The following is a 7,312-nucleotide window of genomic DNA, read 5'->3' as shown; positions in this document are numbered from 1 at the left end:
AATGTTTTTTATTATATAATATTTAAAGCATGCCACAGTACCTATATTTGGTAAGAAGCATACCTATAAAATTAATATTTGTACACTTCATAACAAAAACCTTACCATTAGCTTTGCATATACTTTTGGACTATACCCAGAGCTAAAGGGATTTCTGAATCTTATTTCTGAATCTTAACATTATTGTTTGTGTTTTGAATTTTCTCATCTTTAAGTGTTACATGACACTTACTCCTTGGAAGGAAAGTTATGACCAACCTAGACAGCATATTAAAAAGCAGAGATATTACTTTGCCAACAAAGGTCTGTCTAGTCGAGGCTATGGTTTTTCCAGTGACCTTGTATGGATGTGAGAGTTGGACTGTGAAGAAAGCTGAGTGCCGAAGAATTGATGCTTTTGAACTGTGATGTTGGAGAAGACTCTTGAGAGTCCCTTGGACTGCAAGGAGATCCAACCAGTCCATCCTAAAGGAGATCAGTCCTGGGCGTTCATTGGAAGGATTGATGCTGAAGCTGAAACTCCAATACTTTGGCCACCTCATGCGAAGAGCTGACTCATTGGAAAAGACTCTGATGCTGGGAGGGATTGAGGACAGGAGGAGAAGGGGATGACAGAGGATGAGATGGCTGGCTGGCATCACTGACACAATGGACATGGGTTTGGGTAGACTCCAGGAGTTGGTGATGGACAGGGAGGCCTGGCGTGCTTGAATTCACAGGGTCACAAAAAGCTGGACACCACTGAGCGACTGAACTGAACTGACTGATGATAACATGTATATATAATTAATTAACTGGTGAAATTTGCTGAGATATTGTCCAGGAAGAATGTTGAAAGTGCCATTTCATTTTCTTAGTCCTATATGATATAGCATGGATAGAGGAGAAATGAGAAACAAAATCAGTTTTCAAGAAAAGTTTAGAAAAAATATACAGCAGTAGTCATTTTAAAGTAAGTGTATCTCATTCACAGCTTCTCTAAAAGGCTATCAAATTAAGAGATGACCATAGAGTAAAGATAATCTCAAGGATATACATATAACACCCTTTATTAAAATGCTATAAATATTTCAGAGCATGTCTCATAGAAGTTTTCAACTAGACAAAATGCCTTCTAAGAATTTTAAAGCCGTTTTCTCATAGCATTTTGACCTTTATCCCAATCCCAAGACAGTCTGTCTTGAATGATTTATGATATGGTTTTTACCCAATGTAGAGAACCCACTAGGATTCATAAGAATCCCACAAAGCTTATAAGATAGTTGTATTAATATCATCAACTTGGAATAAAAGGAACAGAAATATTTTAAACAAAGTAAAAACTATGAACCTTCAACTGTTTAAGAGCATAAAGAAGGATGAACAGGTCAAGAGGCAAAAAGTTCAAGAGGGTTATTTATTATGTAAAATAAAAGGTAAATAAGAGGGGAGTTCCCAGGTGTTAAAAGTTGAAGCCAAGAGTCACAGAGAATATTTCTGCAAAATAAGACTGGCCCCTAATCAAGACACTGGTAATATATGCCTTCCTTTTGCTTTCCTTTCCCCCTGCTTTTTTTTTCCAGCTTTATTGAAGTATATTTGACATATAATTTTGTAAAAAGTTAAGGTTTATAGTGATCACCACAATAAAGCTAATTAATTCACCTAATAATTAATTCACATAGTTACTTTTCTTTCTTGTATTGAGAATATTTAAGATCTGTTTTAACCACTTACAAGTATACAATACAGTATTGTTAACGATAGTCACTGTGTGTGTTAGTTACTAAGTCATTTCCGACCCTTTGCAACCCTATGGACTGTAGCCCTCCAGGTTCCTCTGTCCATGGGATTCTCCAGGTAAGAATACTGGAGTGGGTTGCCATTCCCTTCTCCAGGGGATCTTCCCGACCCAGGAAATGATTCTGGGTCTCCTGCGTTGGGGGCAGATTCTTTACCGTCTGAGCCATCAGGGAAGCCAAAGTCGTGAAGAGAAGGGCCTCACTGTGATAGTCACCATGCTGTACATTATATTTCCAGAAGTTATTCATCTTAAAACTGGGAGTTTGCCCTTGTTGATTACCATCATCCATTTCTCCCAACCTTAGGTTCCTGGCAATCACCAATGTGCTTTCTTTTTATGAGTTTGTTTTTCTTCAAGTCTACATAGAAGTGAGATCACATAGTATTTGCCTTTCTCTGTCTGACTATATTCCATTGTATACAACGGAATACATCACAGGTTGCGCCTAGGTAAAAACATGCCTGCCAGTTCAGGAGACAAAAGAGACTCGGGTTCAATCCCTGGGTGGGGAAGATCCCTGGAGAAGAAAATGGCAACCCACTCCAGTATTCTTGCCTGGAAAATCCCATGGACAGAGGAGCCTGGTGGGCTACAATCCATAGGACCACAAAGAGTTGAACATGACTGAAGCAGCTTAGCATGCACACACATATACTCCACATTCTTTCATATATCCATCTTTTGATGGACTCTTAAATCTTTCCATGTCTTGACTATTGTAAATAATGCTTTAATTAACAAAGGAGTGAAAATATCTGTTTGATACCCTATTGTCATTTCCTTTGGAAAATGGGAAGTGCAATTGCTGATTCATATGGTGGTTCTATTTTTAATATTTTTGAGAAGACTTCATACTGTTTTCCATAGTGGCTGCACCAATTTACATTCTCCTTGATAGTGCACAAGGGTTCCCATTTCTTCACAACCTTGTCAACACTTGTTTATCACTTGTCTTTTGTTATCAACAGCCATTCTGAGGAGTATGATGCAATAGCTCATTGTGATTTTGATTTGCATTTCCCTGATCATTAGTGATATTGAGCAGATTTTCATGTAGCTGTTGGCCATCTGTATATCTTATTTGGAAAAATGTCTATTTAGGTTCTTTGCACATATTTTCATTAGATTGTATTTTTTGTTATTGCCTCTTCTGCCATTTCTGAATGAGAGTATCCATAGCAATTATTTGGTCTCTGTATTGCCATTGTGTATTGGGATCATGTATGTGTCTGGGATGGGGCAGTATAAGAATGGCAGATAACTTTCTTTTTGTTTTTAGTTTCACAAGTTATCAGATCAAGGAGAACCACACTCAAGTTATTGCACTGAGAAGCATCACCTGTACTTGGACCTGAAAATAACAATAACCTGGATGTCATGACAACACTACCTGGGAGGGCTAGGAGTAAGGTGAGTTAGCGTTCTTTCTGGAAGTCTCAAAACTCCATATAAGAAGTTCAATAATCCCGAGTTGAAACTATGCTGGAGGGGTCATGTGAAACTCATTGGGCAGTTTTTTTTCAGTTGATTTTAGCCTTCTAACTATTGTTCCCAAGGTGTTAGGTATGTCATTGAAGCATGCTGGACCATCTAACCAACCTATTCCACAGGCTGGATAAGAAAAGGTGACCTCTTTTGATGCCTCATGAAACAAAAGAATCTCCCAGCCCAGTGCTTCTAGGTTCTGAGCCACAAAATTGTGAGATATAGCAGTAAGTGTTGGTGAAGGCTACTAACTTTTTAGGTAGTTTATTACACCACAATAGATCATGGCAACAGAACCCTTTAAATATCATTCTTCATGTGCAAAATAAAACATGTGCAAGTGTATTTATTGCAGCTCTGAACTAATCTGTCTTTCAGTAGGAGTATTAAATTAGAGGATATATACACACTGGAAAATATATGCAGTAGTTAAAAATTGAGCATTCTGTTTTGTACATGAATGTAGAAATATCTCTGAGATGTTGTTAAGTGAAAATAGGAAAGTGCAGAACAGTATGTTGAATATCCAACTATTTGTGTAAAATAAAAAGGGGCAGAAGAATAAAGTGTTTGTGCATTAATATCTCTGGAAGAACAGGCAAGACCTAGTCATACTGGTTACCTGCAGAGAGGGAGCCCGGGTGGCTTGTGGGCAAGAGTGGCTAGGAAATTTTGCCACTTATCCTTTCAGCCAAGCCACTAGGGAAGACCAAGAACACTGGAGTGGGTAGTCTATCCCTTCTCCAGTGGATCTGCCTGACCCAGGAAACGACCTGGGATCTCCTGCATTGCCGGCAGATTCTTCCAGCTGAGCTACTAGGGAAGTCCACTTACCTTTTTGGTCTAGCATTTTGGCGCTTTTTTTTTTTTTGGCCATGCCAAATAGCTTGTGATATTTTAATTCCCTAACCAGGGATTGAACCCACACCCTCAGCAGTGAGAGCTGAGTCCTGACAATCTGCATTTTTGCACTTTGAACCCAATGTATTTTTAAAAAAGATTTACTTATGTTTTGACTGCTCTGAGTCTTCATTGTTGCCCGTGGGCTTTCTCTAGTTGCAACAAGCAGGGGCTCCTCCTCATTGTGGTGAGCAGAATTCTCACTGGAGACTTCTCTTGTGGAGCACAGACTCTAAGGGCTCAGATTCAGTTGTTGTGGTGTCTGGACTGAGTTGCTCCTAGGCATGTGGGATCTTCCTGGACCAGGGACTGAACCCATGTCCCTTGCACTGCAAGGCAGATTCTTAACCACGGACCATCAGGGAAGCCCTCATATGCACTTTAAAAATGAAATTAACACACAGGTAAGATTAGAGAAATTTTGGAAACACTAGTTTGGAAGCTGTAATATGACTGCTTATTAGCCTTCTGGCCTTAAATCAGGTTCTTACATAGTTGCAACTACTTTGCCTCTCCTGAGCAGCAAACTTGATCTTACTGCTCCTCTGTTGAAAACACATTGAAGGGCCCCATTCCTCTCAAGATAAATTCCCAAATCCTAACTACTTCAAAGTTTAATGGTTGTCTTAATTTAACCAATCTGGATCACCTCTCACTACACCCAACATTTTACCTTTTGACAACAGTCAATTACATGTGGGTCCTTAAAAACAAGATGATCACACCTTCGTGATTTTGCAGGTGATGTTCTCACTGCCTTGAATTATTTTCCCCTTCCCCCTTCTCTCCTGTTGAACTCCATTAGATCCTTCTCAAATAAAATTGATTCACTTACCATCTACCAATTAGAATGAATCATTCACACATATGTAGACTATTTTTTGCAATCTCAGAGTCTATTGAAATTTATCTTAGTTTACATACCTGTTTCACTATTAGAGGGCTTCCCAGGTGGCAGAGTGGTATAGAAACTGCCTGCCAATGCAAGAGACGCAAGAGAACGTGGGTTTGATCCCTGAGTCAGGAAGATTCCCCTAGAGAAGGAAATGGCAACTTACTTCAGTATTCTTGCCTGGAGAATACCATGGACAGAGGAGCCTAGAGGGCTACAGTCCATGGGGTCGCAAAGAGTTTGACACAAGTGAGCACACACACACACTTCACTATTAGATTATGAGCTATTGGAGGCAGAAATGATTTTTGTGTCCCAGTTTCAAAGTCAGCTCTGGCAGATGATAATTTCCTAAAAGCCGATTGCAAATAGAACTGAAAGATTATTATATATAACAATCTGGCACAGTCTTCTATCTCATTTTAGGTATCCTAAATACTTTGGCCACCTGATGTGAAGAGCTGATTTGGAAAGACCCTGATGCTGGGAAAGATTGAGGGGAGAAGGAGAAGGGGATGACAGAGGATGAGATGGTTGCATGGCATCACCGACTCGATGGACATGGGTTTGGGTGGACCCTGGGAGTTGGTAATGGACAGGGAAGCCTGGCATGCTGTGGTTCATGGGATTGCAAAAAGTCAGACACGACTGAGTGACTGAACTGAACTGAACTGAATTGCATTTGAAATATTATCAGAACTAATACCTTCTGGTGGTAGCATTACTTAAGGAGTATGTATGTGTGTATATATACATGGGCCAACGCACATATATGTTTTTTTTTTCCCTTCAGACACCCCATATTCCCTTTTGACTATTCAGTTTTCCCCAGGCAGATATTTTTTCTTGAGGCAAGATGACAAAGTAACAAAATGTAATTTAGTGTTTTGGCAGTGGAGCTAGAATTCAAAACAATGATAAAAGGGGTTTATAAAGAAGAAACATGATAAAAGATTTTCTCAATTATTCTACTACCAGAACATTCAATTAAAATATCCATTTCCTAGGAGTTTACTTGGTCACAGATAAATCCTCATTTATTCCCCCTCCAGAAAGATCATGTAGGTGTCATTTGTTGCTGTTGCTGAGGATCTATGAAGCAAGGGAACAGTTTACTTAATTATAGAAAAGATACATTGCACGTTTGTATATCACGCCTGGATGAAAAGATTTAGAAGGAAAGTTATCTTCCTGCAAAATCCCTTGATAATCGCCTTACAGTCTCATTTGAAAACTTGAAGTGTGGAGAAGTAGATACTCTAAACCTGTTCATATTCTCTTAGTGACAAGTGAATGCTTTTTATAGTTTGTACTTGCTGTGAGCTTCATTTAGAGATTCAACTGTTCTTGGTAACCAGTTTTGAATAACAATGGAAACATCTAGCCAGTTGGTCCCGTCTTTGTGGACTGGGGTGGTTGAGAGTGTCTGTGCAGAGAACTTCCCGTTCTTCAGAGTATGCTTCAGAGCTTGGGGACATATGATGTGGAGATTTTCCTGTTTCATGGTGATTCACATGTCATTGTACTGCCAGTGTATTTACACATAGCCTCATTTTGTTCTTCTACATTTAATTACTTAAAGCCATGATTTCATTTAAATACCTGGATGCCTCATACATGCAGCTTTGCTAGAACCAAAAGCAAAATCTTGAAGATTGTGATGCTGTTGTATGGAACCAATTAGCACCTAAAAGTGTTTTTATTTTTAGGCAAACACTTGGTGGCTGCTTGACAAACTTGAGTATCATTCTGATTCAATTATTATCTGATACCTTTATATGAGTGTGTAAATATGTATGTATGTGTATGTGTGAATTACCAAGTCATTCTGAACCCAATTCTTTATTAGCAAATGGATCAATTTTTATTTCTTTCAAAATTTATTTCTCTTGATAGTACCACTCTGGGTTTTCTACAGTCATTTACCTCAGTGGGATCCCTGTTGTTTTCAGACTGACCAGGCCCTCTTGCAGGAGCTTGTTCCCATGTTTACTGATCTCTTTGTAGCCCTAGCATGTGAGCACCCGTTGCAGCCTCACATTCTGTATGCAGCTTCTGTTTCCTGTGGGATCCACTGGGGCACCAATTCCCGTTGATTCTAGAAGGAAATTAACTAATCCAATAAAATGTTTACATAAAACTTTAGAGATAAAGGATTCCTTAGAGTTCATGGAGACTAAGTGTTACATTTTAGGGACAAGGACATTGAAGCCTAGGAAATTGGAGTAGCTTTCTCAAGCTCAGAGATACTG

The sequence above is a fragment of the Ovis canadensis genome, chromosome 10, assembly GCF_042477335.2.
Source record: "Ovis canadensis isolate MfBH-ARS-UI-01 breed Bighorn chromosome 10, ARS-UI_OviCan_v2, whole genome shotgun sequence".
NCBI lineage: Eukaryota > Metazoa > Chordata > Mammalia > Artiodactyla > Bovidae > Ovis > Ovis canadensis.
This window is presented reverse-complemented; position numbering follows the sequence as displayed.